The 21,719-nt window shown below is 31.1% G+C and overlaps 1 protein-coding gene across 1 annotated transcript in view; it reads right to left on the minus strand.

The window, feature by feature from the left end:
* Positions 1-296: 296 nt before the first annotated feature.
* LOC143234969 (uncharacterized) overlaps positions 297-21,719 on the minus strand; it is a 74,757-nt gene continuing 53,334 nt past the window's right edge. The window contains exon 2 of the mRNA XM_076472667.1: positions 297-2,068. The gene's annotated coding sequence lies outside the window, so the exon portion shown is untranslated. The remainder of the gene's footprint in view (positions 2,069-21,719) is intronic.

The following is a 21,719-nucleotide window of genomic DNA, read 5'->3' on the forward strand; positions in this document are numbered from 1 at the left end:
CAAAATAATTACTCAGAAGTTTTGTAACTAGAGCAATACAAAATAATTACTCAGAAGTTTTGTAACTAGAGCAATACAAAATAATTACTCAGAAGTTTTGTAACTAGAGCAATACAAAATAATTACTCAGAAGTTTTGTAACTAGAGCAATACAAAATAATTACTCAGAAGTTTTGTAACTAGAGCAATACAAAATAATTACTCAGAAGTTTTGTAACTAGAGCAATACAAAATAATTACCAGAAGTTTTGTAAGTAGAAGTTTTGTAACTAGAGCAATACAAAATAATTACCAGAAGTTTTGTAACTAGAGCAATACAAAATAATTACCAGAAGTTTTGTAACTAGAGCAATACAAAATAATTACCAGAAGTTTTGTAGCTAGAGCAATACAGAATCGTTACCCATCAGTTTGTAACCAGAAAAATACAAACTGATTACCCATCACTTTGTAACTAGAGCAATAAAAAGCAATCACCCAACAGTTTGTGTTATTGATCTGGCTAATACCTGTAGAGGTTAAAACAGCTAGACCCTTCGTGGAAACAGTTAGATAAAAATATAAAGATAGTTTTGTTATCCGTATTATTTTTTTCTGAAAATGTTTGAAAATCATTTGTATTCATACGAAGAAATATTTGAAATTATAAAGTTTGATTTTTGCATATTTGATTTACATTACAGCAACACTTGAGCGATGGTTTACCTAAACTGTACGAAAATATATTAATTTACACGAAGAAAGATAAACAGGCTCTGCTTCCTGTAACAGTCGCGGTTAAGCAAATATAAGAAATTATATAATTTATAACATCTGTAAGAATTATTTCAGATTCGATGAACCTACAAAAACAAGTAGCACCACATGTGGTTTGCTAATGACCATATTCTTGTGGTTTATTAAAGGCTTACATATGGTTTGTTACTGGTACTACATATGCAGTTTTCATTACACGTTATATACTTTATGTTTTCAGTAATCTTACTGATTACCAATGCTATTCCATTAAATGTTTTCACACGTAAAATCTTCAGGACGAACATAGCTAAGACTTAAAATAAAATTTCACGCACATTATTATCATTTTATGTTTCCAATAACTCTTCACATGTCGGTCGATATTTTAACCATGTGGCGAAAGCTTCAAAACGAAGAACTATTAGTTAAACCAAAGTTACACAAACATTGTTATCATTTTTAGTTTTAAAAATAGCCTTACTTGTTACACATACTCTTCGTGTACTTAAACGTGTTAAAAGTTTCAACAACGAACACTCTAACACTTATAACAAAGTTACATACACACATTGTTGTCAATCTATGATTCCAATAGCCTTTATTATTTACCTAGGTCCAAGATGTTTTTTCGTGTGCTAAAAGATCCAACAGCCAATATCTCTAACATTTATAACAAAGTTACATACACGCATTGTTGTTTTCAATAGCCTTATTAATTACCTAGGTCCTTCGATTTTCTTTTCCACATGCTAAAAGATTTAAGAGCGAATATTTCTAACACATGTAACAAAGTTACACACACACATTCTTGTTATCATTCTACGTTTTCAGTAGCCTTAGTAATTACCTAGGTCCTTCGATGTTTTTTCGTGTGCTAAAAGGTTCAACAGTGAATATCTCTAACACTTACACACACACGGTTGTATTCACAGTAAGTTTTCGTTGCTATAATTAGACTTTTTTCTATTTTAATCTACATATTATACGTATAAGTATTTACAAATATAAATACGTCCGGCGTTCTACAAAAAAAGTAAGATTACAGCAAACATATAATGGGATGAGAACAGAAAGCTTTTGACAAAGTTGAGAATACTTCACACTATTTCAACACAAGGCGCTGACCTTCACACTATTTTAACACAAGGCGCTGACCTTCACACTATTTCAACACAAGGCGCCGACTTCAGGTGTGTTACCAGCGGCAGTTGTTGGAACACAGAGCACCTCTAGTCACATTGCATCAGTCACTGAAAATAAAGAGAGCGAAATGATGAAAACATGGCAGTTGTTGGAACACAGAGCACCTCTAGTCACATTGCATCAGTCACTGAAAATAAAGAGAGCGAAATGATGAAAACAAATGTTTCACTTATTAGCACAATTCTTTAATGATAGTTCAAAATTTGAGATATTTTAAGTAACAAAAGCAAACATTGTATATATAAGCATCTCTTTGAAATATAATCTTGAAATAATTTACGAAAAATAAGAGATATATCTTTAAACATAATATCACGTATAAATATAAACTTGAAATATTTTGTGTACTAAAAAAGAAATATTATAAGTATAAACGTAAATTCTCGAAAAAATATAACTTTGAAATATTTTCATAAGAAAAAAGGAAACATTCTCTCTATAGCCACGCCATTTTGTAGAAATATAAACTCGAAATATATCACGCAAAATAACAAAAGACTTTATTAATAATAATAACATCTCGTAAAAGATGAATTCAGAATAGTTTATACAAAGAAAAACATTTTATCTACCATCATGGCATTTCATGGAAATGTTTTATGTAAGAAGTAAACATTTTATCTATAAACATGATATATCATACAAATATGATTTTGAAATATTTTATGTAAAAAGGAAAAATTGTAATTACAAACATAGCATCTTATAGAAATATGAATTTGAAATATTTTACACAAGAAAAAAGTGTGTTTATTTCTTATAGTAAAGCAATATCTGGCTATCTGTTGTGTTTAACGAGGGGAATCGAACCATTGATTTTAGTATCTCAGCTCCGAACATTTACCACTGTCGCCGCAGGGAACTTGGATAATAAAAAGAATTACAAATTCTAAGTGTTTTACGTAGAAAAAAAGAGCGATTATAACTACAAACGTAACACCTTTTAGAAATATAAATTTAGAATCCATATTAGTACCTATAAAATACATAAAAAATATATGTATCTAAATATTTCTACAAAATTATAATGAATGTTCTTGCAGTTAGGGTTGAAAGATTACGACCATTTAAATTTGAGTGTTAGTTTCAAGATGATACTTCACAGAAATAGTTACCTATAAGGTACTTTCAGTCGAAAAACGTCAAAGAAACAAGCTAATTTTGTATGTGCCGTCCCAATATCATTATCCTATTTAAGCCATAATTTGTGTATCTTATTACGTACGCCACCTACCAGATATTTAACTTAAATGAATGACACGGCTAGGCTAATGATGTTACATGACTTTACAGAAATCATAAACTTGGTGTTGCAGCAGAAGATGATTAAGTCTGCTCAGGTTTAAAAGGCTCTTGTTAAACTAAACCTATTTCTGTGATAAGAAGTATTGTATACTAATTATTGATTTTATCCGACTCAAAGAAGACTTAGTCACGGCACATAGGTATTTTTATTTTATTTTAATGCGATTCATCTGTTAAGAAAGTTTTATGGCCCGGCATGGCCAAGTGTGTTAAGGCGTTTCACTCGTAATCCGAAGGTGGTGGGTTCGAATCCCGGTCGCATCAATCATGCTCGCCCTTTCAGCCGTGGAGGCGTTATATGTGACGGTCAATACCACTATTCGTTGGTAAAAGAGTAGCCCAAGAGTTAGCGGTGGGTGGTGATGACTAGCTACCTTCCCTCTTGTCTAACACTACTAAATTAGGGATGGCTAGCACAGATAGCCCTCGAATAGCTTTGTGCGAAATTCAAAACAAACAAACAATTAAGGTCTTATGAACTATTGTATTACTAAATTTGTATAAGCTTTTTATTAAGCAGTAGGCCTGGCATGGCCTAGCGCGTTAAGGCGTGCGCTTGGTAATCTGAGGGTCGCGGGTTCGCGCCCTAGTCGCGCCAAACATGCTCGCCCTCCCAGCCGTGGGGGTGTATAATGTGACAGTCAATCCCACTATTCGTTGGTAAAAGAGTAGCCCAAGAGTTGGCGGTGGGTGGTGATGACTAGCTGCCTTCCCTCTAGTCTAACACTACTAAATTAGGGACGGCTAGCACAGATAGCCCTCGAGTAGGTTTGTGCGAAATTCCCAAACAAACAAATTCGTTGTTCAAAACCACAAGTTATTATAGTAAATTATGTAAGTGAAAAGTCAAAGTAATTTTTAGTTCAGAACTCCTTTTATACATAAATAACTACAACAATTATTTGCTCAGGTACCATGTTCTTACAGTACGTTATACGTAAAGAATCACTCCAGTTTATTTTTGAGAACCTACGTTCTTACAGTAAGATACAGTTAAACAATCCAGTCAGTATAGTTAAAAAGTTCAGTCACACTTTTCTTTCAGAAAACTATAACAAGCTTATGTTAATGAAAGTAAAGATATCACATGAAAGACTTGTTAAAAATGCATCTATAGTGTGGGGTGTAAGATGGCGAATCGGATGTAGAAATGAATGGAGTCAAAGAAAAGATAAGGTTGTTAAGAAGGAAGTTCAGTAAAATTGGGTTAACGTCACAAATCGGGTTTCAGTTAAGAACTTTGCTCTTTTTTAATTAACACAAATGAGGAAATAGTCAATCAGTTGCCTAAATTTGCTGATGCTGTTAAGGTATTGGGTGTTGCTGGCTGTGAAGAGGATGCTGCTGTTTTACTGAAGAATTCGTATTATTTGGTGAGCTAGAAGAATAAGTCGGATGTTTTTTGTTTATAATTAATGCAAAGTAGTGCATGTGGGTTATCTTAGTTTAAACTATAAATATGACAGGAATATCATTAACAGCGTTATGGAAGAAAAGAATTTTGGTGTTTTGTTTAATCAGTCTCTTAGACAATTCAAGAAATATGTTGTTACTAGTGGTAAAACAAATAAGATTTGGGATCTTATTTATAAAAATATTGATCATAAGTCAATATTTAATTGTACAAGTCGTTGATTAGACGGCATTTGGAGTATTGGTTTCCTTATATTAAAAGAGATATTGAGCTATTGCAAAAGGTTTCAGAGGAAGGCTATTAAGCGGATATTTGGGATCGAAAATTTGTCATAAGAGAGGATTCCATTGAAATGTTTAAAATTCATAGTATAGATTCGTCATTTTATTTTGTATTTAATTGCGAGAATGGAAGAACTAAAGGATATAAATGTAATTTTTAGCAGGGTGGGTGTTTTTTTCAGTAAAAATATTATTTTCCAACATGGTAGTTTGCTTTTGGAATTTGTTGCTTTCAGGTACGACAAAGGCAGTAAATTTAAGAACATTTAAAGAACAGCAAAACAAATATTTAATTACAGAGTTGGATAAGTTGTAGTTGTTTTATAATAAGAATGAACAATTTTAATCGATATACAGGTCACCTGCTGTTTTAAATGTTATGTTACCTGAAAATAACGCTTTCACAAAGATTTCGGTCGAGCCTGTGACATTAAATTAATCTTCTGGTATGTTTTATGTATTTTCATGAAATTTCGCAAATCTTCAGTAATCGTTAAAAATCTGTCGAAAATATAAAAAAATCAGAATTCTTAATTAAGTAGTTTTACTGACATTTCTCCATGAATATATGGAGTCAAAGTGTTGACTGTTCCGAGCGCATGTTAAGATTAAAAATAATTTGTCATCTGAAAAACCTCCTATATAAAGTTTAAACCTTCTTTTGAGTAGAAATTTATATTTTATTTGTTACTTTTTCATCCTAAGACTGAACAAGATTATTCAGTTTTACCGACATCGTAACCACCAAAAATTCTGAATAAATTTAAATTACCGTTTTTTTCTTTCTAAAAAGACTTAAAATTCTAACAACAAGCTACATTTGTTTATCTTAAATAGCTTTAGACACGTAGCAGTATATACTTGTTTCTACTTAACTTTTATTGCCCTTTGAACTGTATTTCATTGACATTCTTGTCATGTAAGTGTAGCTCACGTTACCCTATCAAGTTATATAACACACGAGCTACTCGACAGTTGCTCGAGACCATACTTATTGAACAATTTATTATTAGTATTATTCTTTATTTTACCTAATCTAAACTAAGAGTTTCTAAGTTTTACTTTGTTGTTTTTTATAATAATAAATAATGAATAAACATTAAAAACAAGGAATATTGTGCTTATTTGGTTCTCTTTATTTTTACTGTCGACTGCCGATAAAATTTAACATTACTTTTTATACTAATAGTACTCCAGCACTAAAAAAAACATTTTTATTTCATTAAATAATGCACAAAATAACAGAAAATAATAACCCTCCAAAAACAGCAATGTTTTTTAACTATCATATTTTTTTTGAAAATTCAGCTGAGCTCGTCGATATGTTTACCGTGAAAACAAAGTTTGAACTAGAAGCATAATAAACAGTTCTCTGTACAGGAAACAACATAATGTAATATTTCATTTAATAGAACGGAACTTTGTCTTTTCTTTCAGTTATAAGTAATATAATATTAAACCTCACAGAGAACTATTGACAATTTGTGAAAAAGAGAATGTAACAGCTGGGCATAGCAAGAGGGGCCTGATTTTCTAATTTGTATTTAGATTAAAGGCTATAAACATTATGATTTGTCTGACCGATGAAAATGTTATAACGGACGAATTACTTTGAGCTTCGTAATTCTAAGAGAGGTAGTATATAAATAAAAGAAGAGATGATACATAGGAAGATGTTTGTTTGAAGTTAAGCTACATAAAGCTACACAATTAGCTATCCAGACTTTGCGAACCACGGATATCGAAACTCGGTTTCTAGCTTTTAAGTACAAAAATATACCGCTGTACCACTTGGGGTTATAGAGAGATGTCTCAATACCATACCAAGCATAATTGAATATTTTTATTGGATTATATAATTAAAACTTAAATTTATATAATATTAAAACTTAACTCATTAGGTACAAGCAAATGACAGATCTATTCGTATAACATGGTAATAAAGAACTTTGAAAATAGGTCATTAAACTTTCGTGACATGCAAAGAAAAGGATGTTCAGATGCAAAGGTAATCAGACTACAAGTTGGGAAAACAAATTATTACAATAAGTTGCACGTAAAGAATCATTGTATTTCCTACCTCGGAAACTACCTTCTTACAGCAAACTATATGCAAAGAATCACTACAGTACCCAATTGAGACACCATGCTTTTGAATAAGCTATAAGTAAAAAACTGATACTGTTCGTAAGGAGCATTTCAGTTATAACCTCAGACTCCTAGTTCTTACATTAAGTAATATTGTGATAGTCATTACGATTCCTTGTTCAAACACCGCGTCTTGCAGTAAACTACATGTAACAAATCACAACAGTTCCCGAGTTTATACTTCAAAATTTTATCTGCTATGAATTGCAGATAAAATTTTGAAGTTTCTTCAATTTATCAAACTCTCTTTGTTAACCTGAAGATGACCTAGGAAGGTCGTAATGTTGTTCTCTGCTTTACTAGTAAAAAGTGTTAATACCCATACCAGCCGTTCTCAGATACATTCTAAACTCAAGTTAAAAACGATGAAAATTCAATCTCTAAAAGGACTTCTCCACTTTTTCTCGATATCTGAAATATATTTAACTTTTATTCTTCGTTTGTTATACACTTGCCTTAGTAGGTCAGCAGTAACTTTACGGACTCGTGATACTTAAATGTGAGGGATTTTATTATCCACAATAGGCAGAGCGTAGTTAGCCTGTTGTGTAGAGTTGCGTTAAAACAACATTTTGTTCTATTTATCAATATAAGTTTCAAAGATTTAGAATATAAAGTAAAATGAGAGAGTTAACATATAATTCAGACTCTTTATATTAAGATCGTTTCACTTTAAGAACACTGGTGGTGATAAATGATATTTATATTCTCAAGGTAAGTAAACAATTCTCTGTTACTAAGATAGGTAAAGAATTTGCAGTTCTTTAACTTTGCAATAAATTTGCTTTTCTTAAGCTGTATAAAAGAATTTGTTTTCCTAAGTTAGACAAATTAGTTTTTGTTCTTACACTAGACAAGTGCTTTTAGTTCGTGAGCTACAGAAATTATTTTATTTTCTTACGCTTTGTAAAAGAATTTTTTATCCTAAGTGAAGGATTTTTTTTGCCTAATCTAAGAAAGTTACTTTCTGTTTATATGCTTGACAAACGCTTTTTGCTCAAATACGAGATAAATTATTTTCTCTTCCTAAACAGATCTTAGCTATGTAAACTATTTCCGTTTTCTAAAGTTAAATAAGTATAATTATTTTCCTAAGCTATAGATGTGATTTGTTTTTTAACTAGATATAGGAATTCCTTTTTCTAAGTTAGGTAAATCATTTTATTTTTCCATGTTAGGTAAAAAAAATTTCTTATTTTAAGTAAGGCAAGAATTTTCTGTATCTAATTTAGACAAGTTATTTTCTTTTCTTAAACTAAGTAAGGAATGTTTTTTTCTTAGTAATGTTAATAAAATTGTTTATTTTAATCTAGGTAAGTTATTGTTTTTGTCTCTAATCTACTTGAAATATGTTCTTATCTTAAGCCAGGTAAAATACTTTATGTTCTTAAGCCGACATAACGATTTTATTTTCCTGAGCTCACAAAGAAGCTAATTTTCTAAGCTGAAGCATTTTCTTTCGTAAACTACCTAAAGGATGTTCTCTTTCTATGTTAGGTAACGGACTTTCAGTTGTGTTAGGTAAAATATTAGTCATTCTTATGATAGGTGAGAATTGTTTTTAAATCAGATAAACGATTTTCTATATCAAAAATTTTAAATAATCGTTCCTTTTTTCAATCAAAATCGAAACAGGCTGCCTTAATTAATTTAAAACATAGTTGACGAAACATATTTTGTTCTTTACACTGTTGTTATAATACATTATATGATAATTTCACTTTAAAAATCTCCACTTTACGATCTTTATACCTAAACTCACAATTACTCAGTTAAACTAAACACTGTACTAGTATTTATAGCCTGAACGAGACCTAGGATACAATCGAGATATTATGTTGGAATAATACTAAATCAAAACAACAAAAAACCTAGAAGGTTCTAGTAATATTAAGCAAAAATACGCCAGTTCACAAGAATTGAAATACACAAAGTAAGATTCATACACAGTTACAAAAACAATCCTGTAATAGCTCTTCTGAAAGTAACAAAATTTAACGCTTGTATCAAACATAAATTCAAACAGTTGTGTGTATCTAACGCTGTTTTATTCCATTACCATCATTGTAAATAACTAGTCTCAACGAGACATTAAGAAATTATTTATTGTGTTTTCCCTATTAGTATAATTGGACAATGCCTGGTTAGGAATACGTGTAAAAAAAACAAACTCCGTCCGTATGAAAATACATATTTTTATAGCTGCTAGTTTCAGTAATTCGTAGTCCTACAACCACAAATGAATACCTATTATTTCAATCAATCACAAGGTGAGATTTTTCCCAGTTGTAATACATAGGCTTTATCTAGTGGTATAACTGTCAGTAATACATTAACATATCATTGTCTTTTTGAAATACGATTAATATTAGTTCAGTGTTTGAGTGTTTTTGTTATTATAACATTGGTACTTACCCAGTTTTGAATGTCTTATACTAGTATTTGTTCAGTATTTACACGTTTGTTATTATAACATTGGTACTTACTCAGTTTTGAATGTCTTATACTTGTATTTGTTCAGTATTTAAACGTTTGTTTTTATACCAACTGTATCAGTTCCGTGTTTAGTAATCAAGCTCAGTATTTGAATATCTTCTTATAACATCGGTTCATTGCTTGAATATTTTATTGTTAAACTATTTACTTTGTTTCAGTGTTTGAATGTTGTAGTCATATTACTGCTATTTGTTCAGTGTTTGAATATCTCCTCATATCATCAATATGGTTCAGTATTTGAATGTTGCTATATCTCTGTGTTATAATTATTTGTTTTAATACAAGTTTTGAATCGCTTGTTTTCAGTTCATTGTTTGACTGTTTTGTTGCTATAAATATGATACCTGTTCAGTGTGTGAAAGTTTTGTTGCTTAGCTATCAGTGTAGGCTCTGTATTTGAGCTATGTTGCTTCTATACTATCAGTACTGTTTCCATTTTTGATTGTTTTGTTGCTTTGCAGCAGTGCCAGTTAACGTTTAAATCTACTGTTTTTATATGACCGATGCCACTTAAGTGTTTGAATTTTCTTGTTATTATACCACAAGTACCGGTTCAGGTTTGAAATTAATGCTTTTACATCACCGATGCCCGCTCAATGTTTGAATATCTTGTCACATGATGGGTTGAGGTAATAGTTTCTGCATGCAAAAAACGTTAATAAATATCCAGCACACATATTCATCACTATATAGAACCGTGTTCTAATAGTATTAGTAGTAGTTTTCAATGGTCTTCATATTCTCTTCCGTGCTAACATCATTTATAAAATTTTACAGTGATTATTAACACTAATTTAGGCCTTTCGATTTTCGTATTTAATTTTTTCTCTAACGTCGCTTTGCTTCCTTAACACATTTACCAATAATAAAATCACTAAAGTTCTTAAGATTATTAGAAAATTTTACATAAGATGTAAAATTAAAAGAAGATTCGCTTGCGGCAAAATGCTGCAGAGGTTTAACAAAAAATATACAGTTTTGATCAAAATGTTTGCGTATTTTGCAACAATTAAGCTCATTAAGATAAAATAGACTTAGCGTTGTCATACTGAAAAATGTATTTTATATTAAACATCTACATATGTAACTTGTATAATAAGACAGGTTCTATGGGCATCATAATTGATGTATTAGAACAGTAAATATTTTTATCAGACCACTGGAGCAAAATGTTTACTACATTATTTCACTTGTCACAACAAAATCTTACCAAGATATACATAAAGACAAAATATAACATCATAGTATTATAAATAAGGTTTGTAACATTATATCAGTTCATATTAAACATTCAGTACTTGGTTAGTCCTCCTCGTACTCTAATAACTTCCATAAGGGGACGTAGCATACTGTCGATAAGGTTATTGATATAATTCAACGTGATTTCATTCCAACTTATCACTATAAGGTGCTGCAACTCAGCTACAGTTCACAATGGGATAAAAATCTGGAGAAATTATTGGCAATGGCAATCTTGTTCTCTAGGTTAAGATAGTTCTGGACAATACGTGCTTAGACCAATGACTTTGTCCTCCTGGAACACAAAATTACTGCTAAACCTTGCCCAAGCATATAGCAGAAGCATCTTCTTCATGTTATTCCTGTAGGAGGCGCCATTAAAATTTCCTTGAGGATAGAAAGAACAGTTTTCTACCATGATAAATAGCTGCCCAAACATGTACCGTACCACCTCATGTGCGTTCCCTATGGAAAGTACAGTTTTTATTCATCTGTTCACCATGAGAACAACGAACACGAATCCTACCATCATCTTTAACAAGCTGAAAACATGACACACATGAAAATATGACGTCACCAGTGTTCTAACTGTGAATTGGCATTCAGCCTTGCCTAAACAACTGGGTGACAACGGTGAATTCTGGTAAATAATAGTTTGTAGATAGCTTTTTTTTGCAAAAGAACCTTGTTTGGTTAGTCTCACATTCACTGTTCTGGATACCCTGAAATAAGTGCGTTCATGTTATACCTGTCGTTAAAATTTAACATTACTTTTTATACTAATAGTACTCCAGCACTAAAAAAAACATTTTTATTTCATTAAATAATGCACAAAATAACAGAAAATAATAACCGTCCAAAAACAGCAATGTTTTTTAACTATCATATTTTTTTTTGAAAATTCAGCTGAGCTCGTCGATATGTTTACCGTGAAAACAAAGTTTGAACTAGAAGCTTAATAAACAATTCTCTGTACAGGAAACAACATAATGTAATATTTCATTTAATAGAACGGAACTTTGTCTTTTCTTTCAGTTATAAGTAATATAATATTAAACCTCACAGTGAACTATTGACAATTTGTGAAAAAGAGAATGTAACAGCTGGGCATAGCAAGAGGGGCCTGATTTTCTAATTTGTATTTAGATTAAAGGCTATAAACATTATGATTTGTCTGACCGATGAAAATGTTATAACGGACGAATTACTTTGAGCTTCGTAATTCTAAGAGAGGTAGTATATAAATAACAGAAGAGATGATACATAGGAAGATGTTTGTTTGAAGTTAAGCTACATAAAGCTACACAATTAGCTATCCAGACTTTGCGAACCACGGATATCGAAACTCGGTTTCTAGCTTTTAAGTACAAAAATATACCGCTGTACCACTTGGAGTTATAGAGAGATGTCTCAATACCATACCAAGCATAAATGAATATTTTTATTGGATTATATAATTAAAACTTAAAGTTATATAATATTAAAACTTAACTCATTAGGTACAAGCAAATGACAGATCTATTCGTATAACATGGTAATAAAGAACTTTAATTAAACTTTGAAAATAGGTCATTAAACTTTCGTGACATGCAAAGAAAAGGATGTTCAGATGCAAAGGTAATCAGACTACAAGTTGGGAAAACAAATTATTACAATAAGTTGCACGTAAAGAATCATTGTATTTCCTACCTCGGAAACTACCTTCTTACAGCAAACTATATGCAAAGAATCACTACATTACCCAATTGAGACACCATGCTTTTGAATAAGCTATAAGTAAAAAACTGATACTGTTCGTAAGGAGCATTTCAGTTATAACCTCAGACTCCTAGTTCTTACATTAAGTAATATTGTGATAGTCATTACGATTCCTTGTTCAAACACCGCGTCTTGCAGTAAACTACATGTAACAAATCACAACAGTTCCGAGTTTATACTTCAAAATTTTATCTGCTATGAATTGCAGATAAAATTTTGAAGTTTCTTCAATTTATTAAACTCTCTTTGTTAACCTGAAGATGACCTAGGAAGGTCGTAATGTTGTTCTCTGCTTTACTAGTAAAAAGTGTTAATACCCATACCAGCCGTTCTCAGATACATTCTAAACTCAAGTTAAAACGATGAAAATTCAATCTCTAAAAGGACTTCTCCACTTTTCTCGATATCTGAAATATATTTAACTTTTATTCTTCGTTTGTTATACACTTGCCTTAGTAGGTCAGCAGTAACTTTACGGACTCGTGATACTTAAATGTGAGGGATTTTATTATCCACAGTAGGCAGAGCGTAGTTAGCCTGTTGTGTAGAGTTGCGTTAAAACAACATTTTGTTCTATTTATCAATATAAGTTTCAAAGATTTAGAATATAAAGTAAAATGAGAGAGTTAACATATAATTCAGACTCTTTATATTAAGATCGTTTCACTTTAAGAACACTGGTGGTGATAAATGATATTTATATTCTCAAGGTAAGTAAACAATTCTCTGTTACTAAGATAGGTAAAGAATTTGCAGTTCTTTAACTTTGCAATAAATTTGCTTTTCTTAAGCTGTATAAAAGAATTTGTTTTCCTAAGTTAGACAAATTAGTTTTTGTTCTTACACTAGACAAGTGCTTTTAGTTCGTGAGCTACAGAAATTATTTTATTTTCTTACGCTTTGTAAAAGAATTTTTTATCCTAAGTGAAGGATTTTTTTTGCCTAATCTAAGAAAGTTACTTTCTGTTTATATGCTTGACAAACGCTTTTTGCTCAAATACGAGATAAATTATTTTCTCTTCCTAAACAGATCTTAGCTATGTAAACTATTTCCGTTTTCTAAAGTTAAATAAGTATAATTATTTTCCTAAGCTATAGATGTGATTTGTTTTTTAACTAGATATAGGAATTCCTTTTTCTAAGTTAGGTAAATCATTTTATTTTTCCATGTTAGGTAAAAAAAATTTCTTATTTTAAGTAAGGCAAGAATTTTCTGTATCTAATTTAGACAAGTTATTTTCTTTTCTTAAACTAAGTAAGGAATGTTTTTTTCTTAGTAATGTTAATAAAATTGTTTATTTTAATCTAGGTAAGTTATTGTTTTTGTCTCTAATCTACTTGAAATATGTTCTTATCTTAAGCCAGGTAAAATACTTTATGTTCTTAAGCCGACATAACGATTTTATTTTCCTGAGCTCACAAAGAAGCTAATTTTCTAAGCTGAAGCATTTTCTTTCGTAAACTACCTAAAGGATGTTCTCTTTCTATGTTAGGTAACGGACTTTCAGTTGTGTTAGGTAAAATATTAGTCATTCTTATGATAGGTGAGAATTGTTTTTAAATCAGATAAACGATTTTCTATATCAAAATTTTAAATAATCGTTCCTTTTTTCAATCAAAATCGAAACAGGCTGCCTTAATTAATTTAAAACATAGTTGACGAAACATATTTTGTTCTTTACACTGTTGTTATAATACATTATATGAGAATTTCACTTTAAAAATCTCCACTTTACGATCTTTATACCTAAACTCACAATTACTCAGTTAAACTAAACACTGTACTAGTATTTATAGCCTGAACGAGACCTAGGATACAATCGAGATATTATGATGGAATAATACTAAATCAAAACAACAAAAAACCTAGAAGGTTCTAGTAATATTAAGCAAAAATACGCCAGTTCACAAGAATTGAAATACACAAAGTAAGATTCATACACAGTTACAAAAACAATCCTGTAATAGCTCTTCTGAAAGTAACAAAATTTAACGCTTGTATCAAACATAAATTCAAACAGTTGTGTGCATCTAACGCTGTTTTATTCCATTACCATCATTGTAAATAACTAGTCTCAACGAGACATTAAGAGATTATTTATTGTGTTTTCCCTATTAGCATAATTGGACAATGCCTGGTTAGGAATACGTGTAAAAAAAAAAAACTCCGTCCGTATGAAAATACATATTTTTATAGCTGCTAGTTTCAGTAATTCGTAGTCCTACAACCACAAATGAATACCTATTATTTCAATCAATCACAAGGTGAGATTTTTCCCAGTTGTAATACATAGGCTTTACCTAGTGGTATAACTGTCAGCTTTATCTAGTGGTATAACTGTCAGTAATACATTAACATATCATTGTCATTTTGAAATACGATTAATATTAGTTCAGTGTTTGAGTGTTTTTGTTATTATAACATTGGTACTTACTCAGTTTTGAATGTCTTATACTAGTATTTGTTCAGTATTTAAACGTTTGTTATTATAACATTGGTACTTACTCATTTTTGAATGTCTTATACTAGTATTTGTTCAGTATTTAACCGTTTGTTTTTATACCAACTGTATCAGTTCCGTGTTTAGTAATCAAGCTCAGTATTTGAATATCTTCTTATAACATCGGTTCATTGCTTGAATATTTTATTGTTAAACTATTTACTTCGTTTCAGTGTTTGAATGTTGTAGTCATATTACTGCTATTTGTTCAGTGTTTGGATATCTCCTCATATCATCAATATGGTTCAGTATTTGAATGTTGCTATATCTCTGTGTTATAATTATTTGTTTTAATACAAGTTTTGAATCGCTTGTTTTCAGTTCATTGTTTGACTGTTTTGTTGCTATAAATATGATACCTGTTCAGTGTGTGAAAGTTTTGTTGCTTAGCTATCAGTGTAGGCTCTGTATTTGAGCTATGTTGCTTCTATACTATCAGTACTGTTTCCATTTTTGATTGTTTTGTTGCTTTGCAGCAGTGCCAGTTCACGTTTAAATCTATTGTTTTTATATGACTGATGCCACTTAAGTGTTTGAATTTTCTTGTTATTATACCACAAGTACCGGTTCAGGTTTGAAATTAATGCTTTTACATCACCGATGCCCGCTCAATGTTTGAATATCTTGTCACATGATGGGTTGAGGTAATAGTTTCTGCATGCAAAAAACGTTAATAAATATCCAGCACACATATTCATCACTATTTAGAACCGTGTTCTAATAGTATTAGTAGTAGTTTTCAATGGTCTTTATATTCTCTTCCGTGCTAACTTCATTTATAAAATTTTACAGTGATTATTAACACTAATTTAGGCCTTTCGATTTTCGTATTTATTTTTTTCTCTAACGTCGCTTTGCTTCCTTAACACATTTACTAGTAATAAAATCACTAAAGTTCTTAAGATTATTAGAAAATTTTACATAAGATGTAATTTTAAAAGAAGATTCGCTTGCGGCAAAATGCTGCAGAGGTTTAACAAAAAATATACAGTTTTGATCAAAATGTTTGCGTATTTTGCAACAATTAAGGTCATTAAGATGAAATACAAATAGACTTAGAGTTGTCATACTGAAAAATGTATTTTATATTAAACATCTACATATGTAACTTGTATAATAAGACAGGTTCTATGGGCATCATAATTGATGTATTAGAACAGTAAATATTTTTATCAGACAACTGGAGCAAAATGTTTACTACATTATTTCACTTGTCACAACAAAATCTTACCAAGATATGCATAAAGACAAAATATAACATCATAGTATTATAAATAAGGTTTGTAACCTTATATCAGTTCATATTAAACATTCGGTACTTGGTTAGTCCTCCTCGTACTCTATTAACTTCCATAAGGGGACGTAGCATACTGTCAATAAGGTTATTGATATAATTCAACGTGATTTCATTCCAACTTATCACTATAGGGTGCTGCAACTCAGCTACAGTTCACAATGGGATAAAAATCTGGAGAAATTATTGGCAATGGCAATCGTGTTCTCTAGGTTAAGATAGTTCTGGACAATACGTGCTTAGACCAATGACTTTGTCCTCCTGGAACACAAAATTACTGCTAAACCTTGCCCAAGCATATAGCAGAAGCATCTTCTTCATGTTATTCCTGTAGGAGGCGCCATTAAAATTTCCTTGAGGATAGAAAGAACAGTTTTCTACCATGATAAATAGCTGCCCAAACATGTACCGTACCATCTCATGTGCGTTCCCTATGGAAAGTACAGTTTTTATTCATCTGTTCACCATGAGAACAACGAACACGAATCCTACCATCATCTTTAACAAGCTGAAAAGATGACGTCACCAGTGTCCTAACTGTGAATTGGCATTCAGCCTTGCCTAAACAACTGGGTGACAACGGTGAATTCTGGTAAATAATAGTTTGTAGATAGCTTTTTTTTGCAAAAGAACCTTGTTTGGTTAGTCTCACATTCACTGTTCTGGATACCCTGAAATAAGTGTGTTCATGTTATACCTGTCGTATGGTGTTCCAATACTTCTTTTGGCCTGGACATATTAACCCAAACACGGTAATATCGAACAGTAGTTTTTTACCATCTACCAGTAGACCTTTCTGAAACCATGTTTCCTATAGTCCGATGACGTTTCAGAATTCTACATACAATACACGGTTTTGGCAATGTCCGTTTGCTTCGAACCATTTCTGGACAGTCAAATACTTTTATGTCCTTTAACTTCTGGTAGATGACGAGATATAACGAAATACAGAGAAACAAACAAAGCGCTAATCTGTTTCCCAAAATATTAGTACATCAAAACTACATTCTTTCAGAGAAAACAGGTGTATGTATGTTTTTAGAGACAAAAACAAATGCTTTAAACAACTTATACAGACCAGAATAAAAACCCGTACATTTCTGTCTGATCATACACTACCTTTTCTGTTACCATTTACTCAGTAGCTTCTCCCTGCAAGTCGAGAATAACATCAATATAGAACAGTTTCAAACAATTTGGTCAAGACAGTGTGACAGCTTATAATCCGGTATCAATATGCTCAGTAAAGTTTCGCATTAAACACTCTTGTCATCTTGCACTCGCTGGCCTAGAAACGTCGCACGCACCCAAACAATTTAAGTGTGAACATTTCTAACAGAACATGCTTTCTGAGGACTGAATTCAAAATTTTCAGATTGAAGATAGTTAATGTATCTACCGAACATTCTCTCTTCAGTAATTAGTTTAATCAACTCGAATTGAAATAAAACACTATTATTCTAAACTGATCATATTATTTTCTCTGTCGTTTAGGAAAACGGTAAACAGTGCACTTCATCCAATACTTATGCTCAGTGCTTTACTCTCCCCAGTTGTGTAAAATACGTTGAGTTGAAAATTGTGTGTATAAATCGATGAAACACATTTTTAAAGCTTTTAATTATTCCTTACGTAAAAAGATGTCCTGATGCTGAAAATTGCCTAAACTTCTATTCTTTAATTATAAGCTTAATTACTATATACGTTCTGTATTTTTGTTTATCAAAGCGATAGAAGTTGAGAAAAAAATTTTTTACGTTTAAAATAAAAATAATTAAAATGGTCAAACATCTACAAACATATTATCTTTTTAGCATGATCAGGTGGTTAAGGAACTCGACTCGTAATCCGAGGGTCGTGAGTTTGAATTCCTGTCACACCAAACATGCTCGCCCTTTCAGCCATGAGGGCGTTACAATGTCACGGTCAATCCTACTATTCGTTTGTAAAAATGTAGCCCAAGAGTTGGTGGTGGGTAGTGATGTCTAGCTGCCTTCCCTCTAGTCTTACACTGCTAAATTAGGAACGGCAAAGGAGGATAGCCCTTGTGTAGCTTTGCTCGAAATTCAAAAAACAAACAAACAATTAACTTTTCAAGGACTAAAATTCAATTAATTAAACGACGACTTCGAAGACTGAAAAATATTTATCAACAGCTAAGATAACAAAACAAAACAAAACAGTGTCATTTAAAGAAAAATATTTAGTCTTCAATCGTTATCTTGAAAATAATCAGATACAAGGGTTTTAATAAAATATAAATAAAGATTAATTAGGCCAATTTGGTGCAAAAGATAGTTGTGAAGTGATGAAGTTCATAATTACGTAGATTGCAGGCTTCAGATAAAGTATTAATTAAGTAATTATAATAATTACTAAATCTTTTCGGATGTACTTAAGGTAAAATATTGATTAAGTAATCATTATAATTACTTATTTTTTCTAACATTTTTATAACTTGAAGAGCTCTGATGTTCTGTTTGTCTTACATATATTAAAATACTGTTCCTAATACATTCTCAGAATGATAATCTATCATAACATTATCATACACGTTAAACAAAAAGTCAGTTTACACTTTGTTGATTCGGTATAAAATACAAGATAAAATCAACTGTTTATTTACGGGCACACTGTATTGTTTACACAAGGATAAGTACATGAAGTTGAGTGTATGTTTCAAAATGTGTTGTCTAATTGGAATTAATAATTAGTTTAAGTTTTTAAAGTTATAAATATATACGTATGTATATACATAGTAGCAAAGAATGCATCGTAAGTTAACATTCTGTAGAGATGTAATTTTGGTTGAAACACTTTCAGTTGATACTGGAACAAATACTCCTGATTTCATACTGTTTTCTTTCATACGGGGAATACTGTCTTATAAACTGTGCATGTATTTGTTTTATATTAAGTATAACTCATTTGTGGATGTCTTCTCACACTGGGGAAGAGAAAAGAAAGAGAAACTTATGTATGTATATATATATATGTGTGTGTGTGTGTGTGTGTGTGGCCTGGAATTAGGTCACTCAAATCACAATCTATGAATTGGGGGTTCGGATCCCATAACCGAATATGCGCACCATTTCAGCTGTTATAATGAAAACGTTTTTCACTTTGTATCCAAACATGTAATAGTAGTTTCCCACCATCTTATCTCTTGTGTTAGTTGAAATTTCATTCACACACATTCATATATATATTTACTTACTTCACAAATGTGTTTTAGTATCGATTAATTAAGCTTAATAAAATGTTCACAACTGGAGATTATTTATCGAAGTATTTGATTTGATATTTGTGCAGTTTCAAATATATTTACAGCAAATAAATCTGATAATGGTTTTACTGAAACCATTAGCTTAAGACTTCACCTGCATCCCATATATAACTAAATACTGTCTCAGGTGTTTAATCTAAAATTTGGAAGCTGAGTATGACTTTCTAAGTGTATTATGGTTTGTATCCCGTTGCCAAAAATAATCTACACTTTGTAAGAGTTGATGTGTTATAAGAGAGATGATCAAATTCGATTAAAATAGCCTACTACTTTGAGGTAGATATTGAAGGGTCTTATCTTGAGTTTATCAACTCACAATCAGAGACTGCTAGTGCATTTGATTCTTGTGTTTGGTTTTCTCATCGAAAAAACACTATCTATTTGATTTATAACATAAAACTGCTTATATCGCAAGACAACTGTCATTAAAAGAGGGATAATTTAAATGTCCTTTTTTGGTTTATTCATTTATTTTAATATGCTGGAGAACCATAAAAAAAATAGGTTGAATGTATGTATTTAAATGATTTTGAAGCATCAACACATCATTATAGTAATTGTCACTATGACCATTAAAGCTTTATCTGATGACCGTGTAACTTCACAACAGCCCACAGCGTAGTTCCATTACAAAAGGGTTTGTCGTAAGACTACCATATCTGTAGCGCCTACTTGTCCACACTTGCTTTCCACAATCTTTATCTTGTCCAAGGACGGTAACTTTCAAGCGCACATTTGAACAGTCCGAAGGCGTATAGATCTATAGGCGCCGCATACGCAACACGACCTCTATGTCATATCATGAATGTCCGTTTCATTTTTCAGCTGCTTGAGATATGCAACGTTTAAGCAGGATGTTTTATTGGAAGCCTTATCTTACCCCGTTTGGTTTCATTTCTAGACAGAAATGTTTCTGAATTGTGTTGCATACTGTTTTCTGAGACAGGTTCAACCCTGTCATTGGTTCTCAACTGTTATAAAACCATGCATTTTGCTAACTACTGTTTAGTTGCCACTTTTTGCCGGACTCTTTCTAGATGGTCCGTATTCCTTTGCTTTCCAATACCGTTATCCGTTATGTACAAGGAAAGGATATCGGCAAATCTAAATTTTCGACCTGAACATATTTTTATGATCGTAGTTTATGAATACTTTGCGTCGGAAAAGGGTGTTACACATCCTTCTAAAAGTGATTAACTTTCGGTGAGTTCACACTAGATACAAAAATCAAATAATGTTGAAATGTAGTTCTGATACATATTGTTCCATCGCGACTTTATATCGACTCGGTTGTCATATGATTTGCTAATTGGTCTATTCAAATTAATTTAATAATAATTCGTATTCATTAACATTTTTACCCCTTAATTTATCAACATATTTTAGAGTACAGATAGCCCTCGTGTAGCTTTGTGCGAAATTTAAAACAAACAAACATATTTTAGAACACTTTATTCGTCTTTCTCAACACAACCCTCAAAGAATTAAAACTTTTTCAGGCTAGTCTTTAAAAATCGTGAAAATATATTTAAGATCAGAATTTAAATGCCAATCTAAAACTCAGTTATAATGAGAAACTCGTAGAATAAATATATTGATTCTTCTACACAACATTTAGAAAACAAACTACGAACAAAACTATTATATAATAATTTATAATAATAATTAAAGGGTAAAACTTATTAATTCATTTGTGCAGTATCTGTAAAATCGTGCATGTGTAACATATAAAAACTTGAATGGAATATTTAAACACTAATACTTCAGTGCTGTCTCCGAAAAAAGTTTATATCGTTATGTCTAACTATTACATGTTTATTCTATACTTTTAAATAATTCTTAGATACTATTATCAAATCTTCAAAATTTTGTATTGTAAATAAGACTTGTGTGTGCTGATGTTAGAAAATTAATCATTATACGTTATAAACGTAAATGTCCTCTCCTTTCCCATAATTTCGTATTTCTTCACGCCATTTAGGCGAAAGCTTAGATTACTTGATTTTTCTAATGGAATTTGAATCTCTAATATAGTGAAGAAACTGATTTAGATAAT

Source organism: Tachypleus tridentatus, chromosome 12 (assembly GCF_004210375.1).
Source record: "Tachypleus tridentatus isolate NWPU-2018 chromosome 12, ASM421037v1, whole genome shotgun sequence".
NCBI lineage: Eukaryota > Metazoa > Arthropoda > Merostomata > Xiphosura > Limulidae > Tachypleus > Tachypleus tridentatus.